Source organism: Elgaria multicarinata, chromosome 18 (assembly GCF_023053635.1).
Source record: "Elgaria multicarinata webbii isolate HBS135686 ecotype San Diego chromosome 18, rElgMul1.1.pri, whole genome shotgun sequence".
NCBI classification, from domain to species: Eukaryota; Metazoa; Chordata; class Lepidosauria; order Squamata; family Anguidae; genus Elgaria; species Elgaria multicarinata.
The window spans coordinates 20,355,791-20,373,907 of record NC_086188.1 but is presented as its reverse complement, the minus strand read 5'-3'; positions in this window follow the sequence as shown (position 1 = coordinate 20,373,907).

The following is an 18,117-nucleotide window of genomic DNA, read 5'->3' as shown; positions in this document are numbered from 1 at the left end:
TAGGCCCGGGACAGACGGGAAATGTAGGCCCCATGTCAAACTGCTCATGAAGTCCTTTTTTTATCAGTTCTAAACACGTATGACCTCGAATGATTTATGAAAAAGCTAACGGAAGCGCTTTTATGCAAGAGGTATATAAGCCACGACTTCTTCACACTCCGAAATGCTTCACGTGCTTTTCTTTGGGCAAATTCATCATCGGCAACAGAAAAATCAAGCCACCTTGCCCAGGGGGACTCGGAGTAGCCCCCCTCCAAATCACAGCCCCCCTGCCAACTCTGCCCCCGTCTGCCCAGCTCCGGTGCTACGGTTTGAACAGGGAGCTGCGCTACGAATCTCAGGCAGCGGAAGATCAAGGGGGGAAAGCTGCTGAGGTCATTGGCTGCTCTTGTGGGATGGGCAAAGACATTGGTGGCTTAAGAGCACTCAAGGCAGGCGTAGACTAGGCAAAGACAAGCCTTTAGCCGTCTCCTCCGAGCGGCATTGGAAACCTTCTGTCTCAAAGCCGCAGGACGGAATGACCCCCAACAGGGCATTTGTCTGACAAAGAGGTGTGGCTCTGCCTCTGTAAACCTTCAGGACTCTCCTGACATCAAGGGGATGCCGTGCCATTTCTGAGGGGAGCACAGGGGAATTTGCTCCGGCTGAAAATCAAGGGAACAAGGAAGAAAAACAGGACACCGCGCACTCCCTGCAGACGCGCCTCGGAAAGAAGCAAAGGGTGTCAAAAACAGGAAAGCGAAGCCCGACCAGCAATGCAACCAATGACCTCAGGAGGTCGTGGGCTCTCCCACACTGGAGGCCCTTCAAGAGGCAGCTTGTCAGGGATGCTTCAAGGAGGATTCCTGCACTGCGCAGGGGGTTGGATTCCATGGCCTTGAAGGCCCCTTCCAACTCTGCTGTTCTATGATTCTATGAAACACCGGAACATCCCTGATGGCTTTTGTTGTGTCCCTTCCCCTAGTTCCACGACATATTTGGGATGGGGATCGGTGTGTTTCACCACCGAGTGTCTTTCTTCTTGTTTTTTGAATACAAGCATAGCTCTGCGCTGGAGCGCATGTTCCTTCCCAGAAACACAGCAGAGGTAGAGGCGCCCATGTGTTGCTGCGTGTCTGCGCTCGTGCGCATGGCTCCTGAGTCATTAAAAACATACGCATTTGCCCCGTAGCCAGCTGTGACGCGGCAGTGCGCAATGCTGAGGAGAGCACATCTAAACGTCACCTGCCTAGCCCCTCCCACTCCTACCCCTACACATGTGGGGGTGGCCTAATGTCGCACACGGGCTCACGCAACAACGCTCCTGTACTTGCAGTAACCAACAGTGGCGTGTGCCCCGTGAGTGGCGGCCGTGGAGGCGGGAACCTTCAGGAGCATCCCTCTTCCGTACTGAGAGGGCTGCAGGGGGAGATTAGCCCAGGGTCATTCACACACCCCACTGAAGCCCGTCTTCCTTCCTCTCCGTGCCCCCGCGCGGCCTTCTCTAAAGTGTCCAAGGATACACTGAGCATGGCGGGGGTGGGGCCACTAACTGCCCTTAGTGAGAAATGCACTGACTCACGCTGAGCTTTCAAAGCCTTGGAATAGGACAGAGATGCAGCTGATTCTGGACACCTGCTGAAATCCCCTTTTCAATACAACTGTTAAAGATACAGGAGCCCGGTCCTCCTTTCCATAGTGTCACCCTAACTACTTCCCAGCGCGACCACTAGCCCTTCTGTGGCAGCACCTGATGGACCTACGATGCTCGGGATCCAGAGGCCTGATTGTACTGGCGCTTGGGCCGGCTGGGTTCCCGCTGGCGGGGCTGTGCCTGTCCGTCTCCCATGCCCAGTGCGCACGGATGCTTCCTTGCGGAAGGAACAGCAAAAGCACATGAGAGCCAGAGCTCCTTTGTCCACCACCATAATCTCACTTCCACCCTGAGAGGGACCCTCAAGCCATCCGCCACCAGGGGTTCGAGATCTGCAGGAATAAATTCAGAAAAAGAACAGTGCATAGTTAAACTCTGGAACTCACTACCACAAGATATAGGGATGGCTACCAGCTTGGATGGCATTAAAGGGTTTTTTTTTGGGGGGGGGTGTCAATTGCTGGAGGGGAAGGCTATCCATGGCTGCTAGTCCTGACAGCAATGTGCCACCTCCAATATCCGAGGCAGGAAGCCAGTATACACCAGTTCCTGGGAGGGTGCTGTTGCACCCTGTCCTGCTTGTTCATCCTTGGCCGGTGGCTGGTTTGCCAAGGTGTGAAGGGAGTGCTGGACTAGATGGACCCTTGGTCTGATTCAACAGGGCTCTTCTTACGATGTTAGAAAAGGGCAAGGTCACCCAGATTGGGAGAACGGCCCAGGAGATTTGCCCACCCAGGATCTCTTGCGGAGGACATAGAATCATAGAGTTGGAAGGGCCCTACAAGGCCATCGAGTCCAACCCCCTGCTCAATGCAGGAATCAATGTACATGGGGTTCCCTGGTAGTCACCCTTCCAGAAACTGACCAGGCCTAGACCCGCTTAGCTTCATCAAGGTCGCAGCATCCCATGCCATCACACCTTGTCAGCCCCAACCTGGAGGAATTCAGTGGGTGAATGTGCATGTGCAGACTGCCTGCCTTTGAGAAAGGAATAAAACCGCTAAACACACCTGCCTAGAAATGGGGGCACGTTCTTCCAGGCACTGGATGACTTGCTCCGAGCAGATCTGAGCCCCAAGGATGCTCTCGGAAGAGAAGGAATTGGGGGCACACAAATCCCTCCCTCCCTCTGACCATCTTCACCTCCACTGCTCCAAGGGAATTCTCTTGCTCTGTTTCCCAGCCCTGTCCCAGCACAGCCTGCCCCACAGCAATTCCACAGGTTCCCCCTTTGCAAGGAAAAGATTCAAGCTGTGCTGGGGCTGCAGGCACAGGTGTGCTCTGGCCTCCAGGTGCAAAGAGCATTCTCCGTGAACTTCTGCCCCAAGGAGACATAGGCCACAGCTAGACCTAAGGTTTATCCTGGGATCATCCAGGGTTCGCCCCTGCCTGAGCACTGGATCTCCTGTGTGTCACCTTGGTGAACAGGTTTGACCCCAGGACAATCCAGGGATAAACCTTAGGTCTAGCTATGGCCTTAGACTCTGCAGCATTTTAAATCATGCAGAGTAAATGTGCATACACCTGTTTGTTCTGTGAATTTCTTTATTCACAAACACCTGATTAAACTCTGAAAAGAGCCAGATGCTGAAACCATGCAACGTACAGCCTGCCCAGCCCTCCAGGTCCACAACGGACGAGAACTCCGAGTTGTCGCCACAACGTGTCGGGATGAATCACCGCGGCCTTTTAGGGATGGAGCACCAGAGATCTTGGGAGTCACCGACATTCTCCAGACGTCACTTCAGAGCTGGGTTCCGCGTGCCCCTCTTCTGACTTGGGCCTTTTCTTTCTCTGGGTTTCTTCAAATGGGGAAAGTGCATTTCTGGGTGCATTTCTCAAAAGGGTGCATTTTTCCTTCATTGTATATAACATGAAAATGGGAGTCTTCAAGAGAGGGCATTAAAAACAGAGTGCCTTTCTTCAAGTGCACGTTTCCCAAACACAAGTTCGGGACTTTGCTGGCATTTTCGGAGAACACGTGCTCCCCTTCATGCTTGGCTTCAGGGGCTGGAACAGGGCATTTTCGAGTGATTTGCAAACTTCCACCAAATTCTCCTACGTCTCAGCTCCTTTTCCAATGTGAAATCCGGTGGATTCATCCACCTCTTTCAAACCCGGAGACTCTCCTCCCTATCCCAGGAGACCCTCCCTGCTCGAGTCCTGAAGGCCAGTTCACAGGTGCTGGCTTCGAGGTCCCAGTTCGCCAGCTCAGTTGGGCCTGGCCCATGGCACTGTCACAATGGCCGCCTTCTAGCTTCCATGATGACGGAGAGTTCCAAAAGACGCTGCAGGAGACCGTTGGCCTGGCGCGGAATCTCCACGTTCATAGCAAACAAGGATGGCGTGGAGGAAACAAGCATGGCCGGTAAGGAGGGGCCCATGCCCAGTGAGGGTGGAGGGAGGAGGCCAGAGCGAGGAGAGGGGGGAGATCAGGGACTGGAGGGGTGGTCCCTGGGTTTGGAGGGCTGAGGGGAACAGGAGGAGGACAGGGCCAGGGGGGAGGACGCCCCCTTGCTAAGAGTGCCCCTTGCTGAGGCCCTCCAGGCCAAAGTCTGCCCCCCTCCCTAAGGCAGGCGGGAGGGTGGGGTGCAGGGGACGGCTGGGGCCCTCCAATTAATGTCACACCTTTCTCTTTCTCGTCCTAGGAGCCAATGGATACGACTCCCCCACCCTCCCTCCGTCCTTCCCTCATCCTACCTGCCACCTTCTTCCCTCCCTGGTCTTCCCCCCCTCAGGTAAGGAAATGTTGACCCTGCCTCCGCTCTTCCTGGACAGGCAGGGCCTTAAGGGGTGCTGGATTGAGGGCTGCAGAGGTCACCTGCTGCCCTCCTATTAACTGCATTTTTCTTTTTCGTCCTAGGTCCCCATGGATACCTCCCCTGCGCCCTCCCTCCGACCTTCCCTAATCCGACCCGCCACCTTTGTCCTTTCGTCTTCCCCCCCTCAGGTAAGGAAGAATTCAACCTGGCTCAGCTCTGCCTCGACAGGCAGGGCTGGAGCTCCGTAGGCCATGTGGGGCTGTGGGGGGTACAGGGATCGTCTGGGTCCCTGTCATTAACTGTACATTTCTCTCCTTGTCATCCTAGGAACCGATGGACACGAGTCCAGCCCCCTCCTTTCCTCTCCCTGCCTTTGCTGCCCCCATCGTCCCGGTAAGTAAAGGTTTGGCCTCTCTCAGCCCTCCGCCCTTCACAGGCAGGGCTGCACCCCTCCTTGAGGGAGGTGGGACGGTGGGGCACAGAGAAATTCCAGTGCTCTGCCACTAATGCCCCCTTTTCTCTGCTTTTCCCCCTAGGAGCCAATGGTCTTCTGAATGCTAGAAGGTAAGGAGCACCTTCATTGACGCTGCTTTTAAATTATATATTGTTTTAACTTGGATCATGGTTTACGAGGCTCAGAAGACGTATGTTTCCAAATAGACGGTTATTGGGGGACGGCCCTGGGAGTCGGGTTCTTGCCCCTGAAGAGTCCCCAAGCAGGACAGGGCGGCCTCTAGCCGGCCTCTATGGGAAACGGGGTGGACCCTCGGCCTGATCCAGCAGGGCCCTGTTTAGATGCGAAGGAAGGGTGGCGTCTCCTGCCTTGTGCCGTGAGAAAACAGTCCGTGATACAAAAGGAAGCTGACCTAGGACTTTTATAAAAGACCTAGGACTTTTATTCCATAAATACTTTCTAGCTCTGCACCAGTTGTTGGCATGGGGCTGTCTGGGGCAGCCGTGACTCCATGCTAACAACAGGGGCAGAGGGGTGGGAATGGGGGGGGGCGTGTATTGACTCCAGCATGGTGGTCCAAAATGCAAAACAGCCTTTTAAAAGGAACATCCTGCAATTCTCCGTCTCTGCCCTAGGAACCTAAAGCCGACAGATCCTGCAGTACCTTTGAGCCAACCTCCCCCAACCTGGCGGTGCTCCTGTTGTGTTGGACTACAACCCCTACCATCCCCAATTGGCTGTGCTGGCTGGGGATAATAGGAGTTGTAGTCCAACACATTGGGTGGGCATTGGGATTGGAGAAGTCTGCCTGAGGCCGAAGTACTGATTTGTTCAACTTCCCGGCTGGCATAGGAAGAAGAAGAAAACGGCAGCGCTGTTGCCACCCCTCCCATAACTCCAGCCTGTCAGGTTCCTTAACGATCTCTTCCAGCCACAACCTTGTCCTGAAACACCTGGCTGGAGCGGATCCCGAACTGGTGCTGCTCAACTTTAAGTATGAAGAGTTGCAGGTAAGACAGAATGCTGAACTCTTGCAGGCAGTGGAGGCTGGTGACTCCGATGTCAGTGGGGCAGTGAATCCACTTGGGTTTCAATCCAAATCAGGCAGTACTCTAAAGTTGGCGAAGGATAGCTTCTTAGAGTTCTGACTGAAACCCAGAGCGGATTCACTGCCCCACTGACATCGGAGCCACCAGCCTCCACTGCGTGCATCCACTGTAACCCATTTTACGGCCATGCCACGCAAAGCTTGACACCATTAGAAACTGCCAGTAGAAACGGTGTGAATGGCGTTAAGCAAACAAGTGGGACCTGGCACAAAATGTTGCACTCCCCTTCATAGAATCATAGAATAGTAGAGTTGGAAGGGGCCTAAGGCCATCGCGTCCAACCCCTGCTCAGTGCAGGAATCCACCCTAAAGCATCCCTGCTGCCTCTTGAATGCCTCTAGTATGGGAGAGCCTTCAAGATGTTCTGTTCTATTTCTTACCCTTCTTTTCTTTGGAGTACATGACATGACGCTGAAATCCTGCCTCCTTACCGTGGCTTTCTGCTTCCAGGTTCTTTGCAGGATTACAATCGGCTCAATTACTTGGGCAGACATGTGCTTTGAATAGAGGACTTCCTTTCTCAATTCAGTTCCATAGGTTTCATTTTACAGTCACTAGATGGTGCTGTGATTATAGCACAACACCGTTATTACACACTGCCGCTATATTGGATTAACGTCCCTTATCGGTTAATGCTGATCTTTTGAAAGCAGGAGAAAGTCAGAAAGTGCAGGTCATACTTTGGAAGTTGATGATGTCGTGTAAAGGACCGGCAAACTTCCATGAGTGACGAATCATGAACATGCAATGAAAGCCTTGTGAAGAAATGCTTTGCCTCACTTCCCCTTTCACCGTGCTGTGGCCACTGGGCATGCGGACTACGCAGTGGGATATTTGTGGCCGGTGGGGCGGGGGATGGCTGCCCCCTTGGAGGTTTTCTCCTTACCTTTTTTTGTCCGATTGCAAAGATTGAGGTTCCCCCAAGCCTTCCTCTTGTGTGCAGCCAGTGATGTTTTACCTACATTAGAATGAATTCCAGTGGAGGCTGGTGGCTCCGATGTCCGTGGGGCTGCGAATCCACTTCGGGTTTCATTCAGAACCCGTCAGAACTCTAAATGAGCTATCCAAGATGCGGAAGATATCCAAAGGTGGGACTCTTGCCTGTCTAAACATGCGTAGGATTAAACCCTAAAAGTTGCCGTATAAATTAGGCCAAAGGGGGAGAATGCTACATGCTTTTTTTCTTCTAAGAAGAAAAAGGGGGCTTTTCTTCTGGAGTCCATCTCCAAAATTTCAGTCTTGCTCGGGTATCAGGCAGAGCTGGCTGCGCAGCACCTAGCATGCCCTGAGGCCAGGCCAGGCCGGCTTGCCGCAGTTTGTAGCCACGTGCCAAGGATCCGTGGTTAGCCCCGTCGCCTGCATTTATTTTGCAGAGAATTCCATTGGCTGAAATGTCCCGGGAAGAGATCAACCGGCTGGTGAAAGAGTTGGGGTTCGACCGGAAGGAGACGCGCGATTCACCTGTTCCGGAAGAGTTCCAGCTTGCCCCCGCGAAGCCTCTGCCTGCCTCAGAAGAATCCCAGAGAGAACAGGCGGCAGAGAGGAAAGGGGCGAAGGGCAGCGAACTGTAAATCTGGGTGCCTTTGAAAACTGCAGGGGTTGTTTGTGTCGGCAAGGCGTGAGAGACTGCTGGCGTTCGGAACTTGCAGCCTCTTAAGACTTCCAGCAAGGCATCCTCTCCATCAGGGGTGGGCACCTTGTGGGCCTCCAGATGTTTTGGCCTACAACTCCCATGAGCCCTGGCCAGTATAACCAAGGATGAGGGATCATGGAAGTTCTAGGCCAAAAACATCTGGAATTGTCCATCCTGATCGAGCTGCTTCCAAGTATCTCTTCACAACAATGTGGGACAGAAACTTGCTTTAAAAACAAAAGCGGTGGATTCTTTAGTCTCTGCCACATTCTTCGGCTACTCTGCTCTCCAGGAGCAAACACACAGCCCTGCAAATGCCGCAGCAGGTCTGAAAGCTCTTGGTGCCGAGTGTGGACAGATGAACGCGCGCATGGCAGGATCTACAGAACCTGCCTCCTTTTTTTTTTTTTTTTTTTTTAAAAAATGGTTTTCTGTCCCTCACTGACGAACAGGCATAGTTCAAAGCACCCAGACGATGCCTGCTAGAAGTCTCCAGAGGCCAGGAGGTTTGCAGTGGTTCACGTGGAACACTTTAGCTCTTCAGCCCCCAAACTACCACCAGAAAAAGGTTATGCAAGATAACAGAACCAGTAAGATAGGCAAAATCAGAGAAATCAGGTACATTGGCATTATTTATACAGATTCCAGAATCCAATTTTTACCGTTCCAGGAGCTGGATTTTACTTCTTTTTTAAGCGGACTCCACGCAGCCCCAACACAAGGCAGGTTTTCGAGGGAATAGGCATAACAAAAAGTCTGGAAGAAGCTGCACCTGTGTTCTGGCTCATGGTAAGCACTTCTTGTGGGGCAAAGCCATGTCCCAGCCCCACTTCTGTCCAGGGATTACTCTGTGGCTGGCCGGCCGGCCGGTTTACTGAGCTTCAGTAGCTCACCGCTCATTAGCAGAGGCCTCCCGGCTAGCACTCTGGCTTTCTCCAGCCGCCGCTCATGCCCTGTGCCCAGAACAAGCCGTCGTATTTTCCCTGCAGCAGCACCCCGCCTGCATGGGACAGGATGAAGCCCTCTGCTGAAAGCTCTCGGTGCCGAGGGTGGATAGGTAACGTCCCATCAGGCTTGGGGAGCGCGGCATGCTGGGAAACATGTTCAGGTCCCCAAATCCTCATCAACTGTGCATTAAACAGTAAAATTGCCTTTATCCATTGTCTGCTGTTACCTTTCTACAGTTTGGGTGCTTAAGATCGTGAGTTGTTGGGCCTTGCTGTAGAGCAGCCTTCCCCAACCTGGTGCCCTCCAGGTGTGTTGGGATGCTGCAATGCCCATCTTTCCCCACCAGCATGGCCAATGCTTCTATTGGCTGGGAATGATGGGGCTTGCAGTTCAACACATCTGGGGGGAGGGGGGATGGCACTATCCCGCTCTCTTCCAGGTATAATTCCAGGTGCTGGTTACCATCTACAAAGCCCTAATTGGCGTTAGTCCAACATGTACTCTGTCGTGACTTCTAACGAAATCTGCCCAGGATGCCCTCGTAATAACCAGAAAGGGGTTATTATTCCTTGTCCGTAACGGAATTCCTTTCCTTGCAACCTTGCCAAAATTAGGCTCTGAGCTGGTTGACGAATTCCTGATCCGTCCAGGCTGCAGAACTCAGGATGAAGTTAAGAAACCAGAGCAAAATGAACGCAACATCTTTGCATGCAGGTTTAATCCTCAGCAGCTCCAGTTTAAAGGATAGGGAAGTGCCCCCCCCCCCAAGACCCTGGGGGCTGCTGCCATCCAGAGTAGGCAATACTGGGCCAGATGAGCAACCTTTGATCTGGTCTAAAGCTGCTTCTTTTGTCATTCTGTTCCGCAGGAAGGAGGGGGTGGAGCTCTTTGCTACCTGCCCCAATAGCCCTTGGGCTAAGATGGGCTATATAGCTGAATACGTTCTAGGTAGTAGCCATATTAGTTTATTGCACCAAAAAGCAAAGTCTTCTAACACCTTAAAGACGAACACATTTATTTTGGCATAAGCTTTCATGGACTATGAAAGTGCATTGGAGTATTATTGAGTCCCAAGTTTTTTATACAGTATGTATTGGGAGGGGGGGGGGAATTCAAGACCGGGGGAGGGGGAAATGTGACAAACACATTGCAGTGGTTCCCAAACTCTTTCAGGTCACCGCCCCCTTGGTTCCACAAACTCATGCCCAGTGCCCCCCTACCCTACCCTATAAAAATCATTATTCAGAATAGTGGTTTTCGACGACCCACTAAGGAAGATAATAACAATAAAATTCAAAACAGTAACAATTAATTGAATATTTATTCAAAATCTAATTACATTTTTTAGTTTATTTATTCAATTGAACATAATTGATGAACTTGATCCAGTGATATCATCTTTTCAAAGTCTGATAGTCATTAAGCAAGGATATTAGATACCACATTTAGTAACTAGGGTAGAATACCTCACTATTCTGTAAATTCTTAATGTGATGGATGGGCTTGATGAAGTGATACATGAGTCTTAAATCACCACGTTTAGTAATCTGGAGTCGATTTCTTTGTTTGGAAAGAAGTAGGCAGACCACACTAAAACCACGTTCCACCAAATATGATGTTGGAAATGCAACCAGGAGCTTCTGAACCACTCTCCATAGCGCAGGAGAGCGATCAGAAATGTCCTTCTGTAACCAAAACTCCTGGTACGATTTCTTAAACTTTGGCTTCAGCTCAATGTCATTTTGTAGCTCAATTAGTTCTTCCTCCACTACTCCAACTTCCTCAATATCTGAAAATGGATTTATCACCCAGTCTGGAATTTCCATCATAAGAAGATCCTCGAATCGCTCAGACATATCTTCATGCAGCATATTTAAATGGTCACAATAAACTTGCAGATCGTCATCTTGTATCCCGCCTTTCTGTTCTAGCTCAGGCAAGCTTGGAAATTGGTATAGCTCACGACGGCCTATATTGCGCTTGAATAGAGTAAACTTTGCAATAAACGTAGATACGACGGATTTGGCCTTAATAAGATTGGTGTCATTTCCTTGCAACTGCACATTCATTGCATTGAACTCTGTAAATAGTTCAGACAAATAAGCAATGTCATGCCTGATTTCTTTGAGGTCATTACTGAGCAAAGCATTCGTGCCTTCAAAAAACTCCACAACAGTGTCAAAAAGGTTGTAAAAGCGTTTCAAACAGTTTCCTTTTGATAGCCAACGAACTCCAGTATGAAGCACCAAACGTTCAAAGTCTTCATCATTCTCAGCACAGAGCACCCGGAATAGTCGCTCATTGAGAGCACGGGCTTTAATTTTATTCACTGCAGTAATGACGGTGTGTAATGAATTGTGTAGGCGACCACTGAGGTTTTTTGCAACCAGATGTTGGCGATGAATGACACAGTGAATAGTAAAGATATTTGGCACTGATTTTTTCAAGTAAAGATATTTGGCACTGATTTTTTCAAGTAAAGATTTTTCAAGTGAAGATTTCAAGTAAATATTTTTTCAAGTAAAGATTTTGGGCACTGATTTTTTCAAGTAAGCAACACACCCACGGTAGCGACCAGTCGTTGATGGAATTTCCTTTTCATTGAAGAACTCCTCAACCACACGAAATATTGACTCCCCTTTAGTATCGGTTTTTAGTTGCCTTGCAAATAACAACTCTTGAGCCAAACTCCCGTCTTTTATAAAACGCACATAAGCGAGAAGCAAAGATTCATTGCCTGGTAAAGTTGACTCGCCCAGCTGTAATGCAAATTCTGTTGTCCTTAGTGTGTTGCACAGTGTATCTTCCACATTCTCAGCCGTTTCATTGATGTGTCTTTGCACTGAATTGTTGCTGAGAGGAATGGTTTTAATTATATCATGTGGTGACTTATGCAAAACAGTACTCAGAACCTCACTAACTGCTGGTAGGATGAGTTCTTCACCGATTTTATGCGGCTTTCCTGACTTAGCAATCAACAAGGAGATGTTGTATGATGCACGCAAACCATCAGTTTGTTGTTGTGAAGCATTGTGAATCGTGTTTAACAGTGTTGGCCGCTTTTGAAATTTGTCACGAAGTGATTGAAAAAAAGTTACGTTCTTATCTGCCTTGTCAGGATGTGCGTTCTTTAAATGTTCTTGCAGTCTGGAAGGCTTCATTGCCTCATTAGAAAACACCTTTTCACATAACAGGCACGTGGGCAGCTGCTGGTTTGTTGGTGCTGGTATCAATCCATACTTAAGATATCCCAAGCTATATTGTCTACATTTCTTTTTTGATTTTCCTGCTTCTGTCATTTTTATTCTAATCTAAAACAAAGAATTTAATCATTAAATATTATTGGAATAATGTCAAAATAAGTGCATAGGCTTAATTAAAATCACCAAAGTGTAAATAAAATGGGCAGAGCAGCTGAATTTCCTGCTCTTTCCTGCTCGGTCCCTGGGTTTTAGGTAGGGTGACCATACTTTGGAAACCAAAAAGGAGGACAACATAGCCGCCCCCAAGGAGGCACCCCCACCAACATGCCCAGCCCCCAAAGCTCACCAACGTGCCCACACAAACATAGCCTTGGTCACATGTCTGATTTCATAGCACACAATTCAGACAAACCTGTTCTACATAACATCTTAATACCCATACTGAATTATCCATACAAATCCAATATACTCCAGAAAGCTTGGGCCAGCTTAATTGTTTGAGAGGTGGCATCCCAAAAATGGAACACCTACTCTAAAAGCACTACAGCTCCCAGGGGGATTAGAATACAGAATGCTGCAGACCTATCAGCATTTGAATTCACTTTCAAGATCAGCTTTGCAGCCTTAAGAGCTATATTTATTTTATTTATAGTTTGTTTGTTTATTGTACTGATGCCCCATCTTTATCCCAGGGAGCTCAAGGCAACAGCTTTGAGGTTAACTGAAATGGGACGGAGGAGAACCACAACAACCCTGGGATGCAGGTTAGGCTGAGACATAGTCACTGCCCCAATGAGCTTTATGGCTGAGATGGAGGTTTGAACCTGGGTTCCTCCAGTCCTAGTTTGATACTTACTCTAACCTAGACTCCACACTGTTTCTGTCTTTTGAGATGCTGCAAGCTAATTTCTGTGCTTGTGTGATGCAGTCACCAAATACACTTGACCCTTTTATTAAGAGCCATTTCCCCTGTTTTAAGTCTGGTATAGTAGGACATCTGCTGTATCTGGTATTTACACCTCAAACTGCTCCTAGAAAAGTTGTAGTGTGAGATATGCTCTCACAACAGCAAATAGGTGGTTTAGAACAGAGAGTACAAAATTAAAGAAGGCAGTAGTCGATAAGTTAATGACAACCAATGAGTGCTGAGGGGACACAACTACAATGAGGTGCAATATACTGAATAATATTAACAACCGGGGTGGTAGAAATCTCAATAAATGGGTTTTTTTTTGTTTTTAATTTGCCATAAAATTCTTTCTACAGAATAACAAAATGTCACAATGTTTTTTGAACTAACATAAATTTCTTTCAATAGGCTTCTTTAACATAAATTTATTTCAATAGGCTTTTTTTAACATAAAGAAGCCTATTGAAAAATACCTATGCCTATTGAAAGTATGTTAGTGTATTGAAAGAAAATTATGTTTAAAAAGTCTAAGCTTATCGAAAGAAATCTATGTTAAAGAAGCCTATTGAAAAATATTTAGCCTATTGAAAGAAATGCATGTTAGCCTACTGAAAGAAAATTAGGTTTTAAAAAAGTTTAAAAGCTTATCAAAAAAAATCTATGTAAAAAAGCCTACGGAAAGAACTTGATGTTAAAAAAAGCCCATTGAAAGAACTTTATGTTAAAAAAAAAAGCCTAGAAAGAACATTTGTTTTTTTTAAAAAAAAAGCCTTCTGAAAGAACATTTCTGTTTAAAAAGCCTATTGAAATAAATTTATGTCAGTTCAAAAAACATTGTGACATTTTGTTATTCTGTGGAAAGAACTTTATGGCAAATTAAGAAACAAAAAGACCAAAAAAATTATTGAGATTTCTATCTCACACACACACACTGTTGTTAATATTATTCAGTATATTGTACCTCATTGCAGTTGTGTGCCCTCGGCACCCATTGGTTGTCATTAGAACAGAGGGTAAACACTAATGTAAGTCTTAGAGTAGACCCATGTAAGTGACGGGGATTTAAGTTAATCCTGACTAATTTAAGTCAGGAGAATTTCTTCTCACTCCCATTAACAGCTCTTCTAATGCAAACCTCCTCCTGCAGCAGCTTCAAAGCAGCCTCGCTGGCTGCAGCCCCCCCCCACCTCTGGGAAGCAACTTCCCAGTCACCGCCTCTTTGAAGCTGCCCTTTTTGAAGGTGCCGCCTTCTCGGCGACGCACGTGGCATCGGCTGGTCTGGCGCGGAAGCGCTCCCCCACCGCCTATCACATAGACTCAAAGCGCGCCAGACTTCATCCTTCATACTGGAAAAGCTGCAGGGGGCGTCCATTTCCCGGTCAGATTTAGAGAAGGTTTAGACGGACTTGCACAGATTTAGAGATTTCCCCTGTGGGTCTCTAGTTACCCTATTTGAGTACCTTCTGGAGAGACCACCTCGAGCGCCCCCCTGCTGCCCCTTTGCCTGCCAGCGCCCCCCTGCCGTCCCTTTTCCTCTTAACGCCCCCCTATGCAATCCCACCGCCCCCAGGGGGGCGGTACCGCCCACTTTGGGAACCACTATGTTAGATGTTTCAGTTGCCCCTGATAAAGGGGAAAAGTCTCAAAACACAGTGGGAATTAGAACACCGGTGCAGCTGGCTTATGTTTTGTTTAGCCTGGTGGGCATGAAGAGAAGGGCTGGGGGCATCTTAGTGCCCACAGGAGCCACATTGGTGACTTTAGAGCTACCCCAAGAAACAACTTTGTTGCTATTTGAAGGTTAGCTGAAGGAACGCCTCCTCGCATATGTGCCTGCCCGGACCTTAAGATCATCCACAGGGGTCCTTCCCCGTGAGCTCCTGCCAAAGGAAGTGAGGCAGGTGGCTACTAGGGGTGTGCACGGACCCCCCGCTCCGCTTCACTTGCAGATCCGCCATTTTTCGGATCGGGCCGCTCCGCCCCGCCCCCGCTCCGCCCACTTCCGCTCCGCTCCGCCCGGAGCTCCGGATCCGGATCCGGAGCTCCGTTTCCCCCCCCATAGGCTTGCATTGAAAGCTAAAAAATTATACAACTTTTTTTCTGTTCAAGTTAGAAACCTCATGTTTGGCACCATGACACCTCATGGGCGTATACATACGCACGCCAAGTTTCAAAGCAATCCCATCATCCCCTGATTTTTGGCGAATTTTTGAAAATCGGGCACCCCACACACAACATCCCTGCAAGGTGTGTTAAAAAACACGGGGAAAAGCCTGTTCAGATGAAGAAAGAGAAGTTTCCCAGAATCCCAAGTTACCTGTTTTGCCTATGCCCTCCTCCAACTTTGGGATCATCATGACCGGGAGCTGACTCTGCCCCTCAGCCCTTTGAAAAAGGTATTTTTCCCGCCGATTTTTTAAAAACTTCTAGCCTGCGACCCGTACGATGCAGAAAGTTGAGAGTGGTCTCAAAATGACCCCCATCCACGACTCTCTGTGCACAAGAATTTTCAGAATGATAGCTTAAACCCCCCCCCAGTTATCCCCGATTCTTTCCCTCAATGCAATCCTATGGGCGAAAAGCCGAAAACGCAGTTTGAGCCGCGCGGTTGACCCGATTTTCACAAAAATATAGCCCGCGACCCGTACAATGCAGAAAGTTGAGAGTGGTCTCAAAATGACCCCCATCCACGACTCTCTGTGCACAAGAATTTTCAGAATGATAGCTTAAACCCCCCCCCCAGTTATCCCCGATTCTTTCCCTCAATGCAATCCTATGGGCGAAAAGCCGAAAACGCAGTTTGAGCCGCGCGGTTGACCCGATTTTCACAAAAATATAGCCCGCGACCCGTACGATGCAGAAAGTTGAGAGTGGTCTCAAAATGACCCCCATCCACGACTCTCTGTGCACAAGAATTTTCAGAATGATAGCTTCAAAAACAACGTAGTTATGCGCGATTATTTGCCGCAATGCAATCCTATGGCGAAATGTTTTCAAGATGGCGACCGGAGCGCTCCGCCTGAACTCGGAGCTCCGAAAAATGGCCGCTTCTCTTCGCCTTGCTTCTAGGGGGTCCACGGTCCGCTCCTACTCCGCCTCTGGGTAAGGCGGAGCAGGCCAATCCGCTACTGCTTCTACGATCCTAATCGGAGCGGAGCACATCCCTAGTGGCTACTAGGAGGAGGGCCTTCTCTGCTGTGGCACCCCGGCTGTGGAACTAGCTCCCCAGAGAGGTTCGCTTGGCACCTACATTGTTTTCCTTTCGTCGCCAGCTGAAGACCTTTTTATTCTCTCAGTATTTTAACACCTAAAATAACTTAAATTTAAACACTGCTGTTTTAAGTTCATATTTTAACCCCTATCAATTTTTGCCGTGTGGTTGTATCCTGGTCATGCTTTTTATATTGTATTTTGTATTTGTGTTTTTAAATTGTTGGTTGTTTTATTATGCTCTTCATGGTTTTAATTTTTGTGAACCGCCCAGGCTATTGGGCGGTATAGAAATGAAATGAAATGAAATAAATAAACTTTGCATCATCTTATGATAGCGTTCCCTAGCCTGGTACTCGTGAGAGATGTTGGACTCCATCTCCCATCATTCTCAGCCACATAACCATTGGCTGGGCTGTCTGGGCATGATGGGAGTTTCATAGCTCCATCCCACGTACCTGCTTCCCTCGGATTATCCCCATAGTGCTAAGCTTTTGCCATTGTTGTTGTTTTTGCTACCGGGTGACAACAATCCTTTGCATAACAGGAAGTGCGTTTAAGGGGGGAAATGTAAAAAAAAAAAATCAAAAAAATCAACGGATAACCCAATCCAATTCAAATTTGGTATGCTTAAAGCTCTCCCTAATATCTATTACTGTGCCAATTTTGGTGTCTTTGTCTTTAAAGCTTACGCAGATGTAAGCATTTCTTTAAAATCCTGCTCCTGCACCCCAGCAGCAGCTCGGAACATACGCTCAAAAAGTAGGGGCTAAATTAGGGTGACCATATGAAAAGGAGGACAGGGCTCCTGTACCTTTAACAGTTGCATTGAAAAGGGAATTTCAGCAGGTGTCATTTTTATGCATGCAGCCCCTGGTGAAATTTCCTCTTCATCACAACAGTTAAAGCTGCAGGAGTCCTGTATTATTATTATTATTATTATTATTATTATTATTATTATTATTATTATTATTATTTTCTACAATACTTAAACATACAGCATTACAATAAAAAGAAAACAACATACTACATAAATGTTGAGTAAATATTGAATACATAATATCATATCTAATAACATAATCAAACTTAACATATAAGTGCATCCCCCACCAAGGGATCTCATTCCTGATTCCAAAATCTCATACTTTCTTCTGTTGGCGGTTTCCCACTTCCCTTAGAAAACACAAAAATTAGGAACTGTTTCCAAATTCCTTCAAAATCATTTGTTTTAGCTATACCTCTTCTCCATTTAATATTACAAGTCAATTTATCATTTATAGCTATGTCCCATACTTCTTTATACCATTCTTCAATAGAATATTCCCCTTGAATCTTCCAGTTCCTAGCTACAATCAATCTTGCTGCCGTCAGCAAATTCATTATTAATTCCTTAATTTCTTTTTTACATTTTAAATCTTCAAATAGTGACAGTAATGCAACTTTTGGTGTTCCTCCTATCTTCATTCCCACAATTTCTTCAATCTCCAAAAACACCATCTTCCACAATTTTTGTACATATTTGCATTCCCACCACATATGTAAATCCGTTCCTTTCCCCCCACATCCTCTCCAACAATTTGCTGAATGCTGATTATTTATCTTATTCAATCTAACCGGGGTTAGGTACCACCTCCATATAATTTTAAAATAATTCTCTTTTATTCTTACTGACATACTGCAGGAGTCCTGCCCACTTTTGTATCTGGTCACTAGTATAGCTCCTGCAGCTTTAAATGTTGTGATGAAAAGGGAATTTCACCAGGTTCTCCATATATAACAATGACACCTGCTGAAATTCCCTTTTCTATGCAACTGTTAAAAAAACAGGAGCCCTGGCCTCCATTTCATATGGTCACCCTAGCTAAATACGGCAAGTCTTTTGGCTTTATAGCACAATTAAGGCAGGATGCACGGGAGGCCTTCACAATTAAAGCAGATTATAAGGTGGAAAACTTCTGAGTCCTTTGCATGCAATTCGCAGTGACTGCACAGTATAACGCTGGTGTGATAAAGCTTTCAGTCCAATTCATCTGGAGGGATACGAGCATTGGGGAGGAAGGTTGCCTTAAAGCCTAGTGGATTCATGGCAGCCTGGGGTTTTTAAAAAGGGCCATCAGCATCCGAGACGGGCCTGGATGGCAGACAGGGATGTGCCATTGAACATGGGCCTTTAAGCAGAATAGTCAGTTGGCCCCCCACCCCCAGCAACGGGGGTGAAGTTGGACTAATGGAGAAAGAAGTGGAAATATTAAATC